Genomic DNA, 1524 nt, shown 5'->3' with positions numbered 1-1524 from the left:
ATATATGCGCTTCATATTGGTTGCGGTCTCACGACCTGACGATTGGGAAGAAAAAGCTGTTCTTCTTTTTTTTTTTGTAGTCTTTTTGTCCCAAAATAGCGGAAGTTGCATTCCATTCTCAATAGAACGAAATGCTGAAACGCGCGTTACGAGTCCAGCACGAAATACACCGGGGAACTCTGGAAGCCACGTTTCGGAGAATTAACTAAACCAGTAGCGGTACAATTTCAACGTAGTGTACGTAAACGGTGACGATCAACAGAACGATGTCCCCCAATATAACGATCAAAGCGAGCGGTCCATTGCGGATCGTTATAGGCGGGTGATTCATGAAGCTCCCAGTGGACGGCAATTTGCGACGCCTTGCTCGAGGAGGCAAACTCTCAACGGGGACTGTATGCACCTATACACATATGCCCTTCATGCCTCCGGTCGTGCAACAAGGACTATTTCAATAATCATTGCGGAGTATTTTCTAAGCCTTTCACGTTAAAACCACTGACTATAGTTCTTCGAACGAGCCTCGCAACGAACTCTCGCTTTCGACCTTCATTTTTGCAGCGACGGCCTGACAATATTTGGTCTCCCAAAGGATGATGACGACGATGATGATGATGATGATGATTGCGGTGGTGGTGATTTGTGGCTCGAATTGGACTGGAATTCTGGCGATAGCGATCGACAGGATAGTTTGCACGCAGAAACTTTAGAAATGAGTGGAACGAGTTCTCCATTATTCAGGAAAAAGACGTTAGTACGTTCACTATACGTTCACTATCTTATCTGTTATCCGTCCGCTATTCTAAACAATCAGGTCAAAGAATAATGAGGAAATTATCCGTTCACTGCGTGATTATTGTTTATTGCTTTACTTATTTCTTTGTTTACGTAGTACATGGTAGACAGTTTGCAAAAAATAAAATGAGCCCGCGTCGAGTGAACGAAATACTGTCAGAATGCAAAAGGTTAGAATCTAACGCATCGGGGAACGCAGAGACAAAATTTAAGAGATCTCCAATACCTGAGAATACACCATATGTCTCAAAAACAGAATACAAATTTTAGATTACAATTTGAAATTTCTATTTTGTGCTCAACCATGAAAAACGAAAGTCTCGTGTACGTTTTATGTTGCTCAATCAATTGCAACTTAGATGAAACGACGTTTTTCAATGGTCAACACGAATGCGTATATATATATATTCATCCTTTATGAACCACGCAGCTTGTACACGACCCAAATACTAATTCCTTTTCCCGCAAGTCTGCTTCACTGATTGGTTGATCGATTGAAAAAAAAAAAAAAAAAAAAACATGGAGACGCTGCTTCACTCCGTTAGCTCTGCTAACTCGTTTAAGCGAGCTATACTACATGCAAATGCTTTTTCTAGCCAAGCGATTCAACTCGTACAATCACAGGGAAAACAAAACTTGTCGTTGCAAAATCGAGAGCTAAATTCCTGCCGCGTCTCCACTATATACGATGGCCGTACAGCGGCTCTTTGCCTGGATTCATCAACGAGT

This window comes from Ornithodoros turicata, chromosome 1 (assembly GCF_037126465.1).
Source record: "Ornithodoros turicata isolate Travis chromosome 1, ASM3712646v1, whole genome shotgun sequence".
Taxonomy (NCBI): Eukaryota; Metazoa; Arthropoda; class Arachnida; order Ixodida; family Argasidae; genus Ornithodoros; species Ornithodoros turicata.
This window is presented reverse-complemented; position numbering follows the sequence as displayed.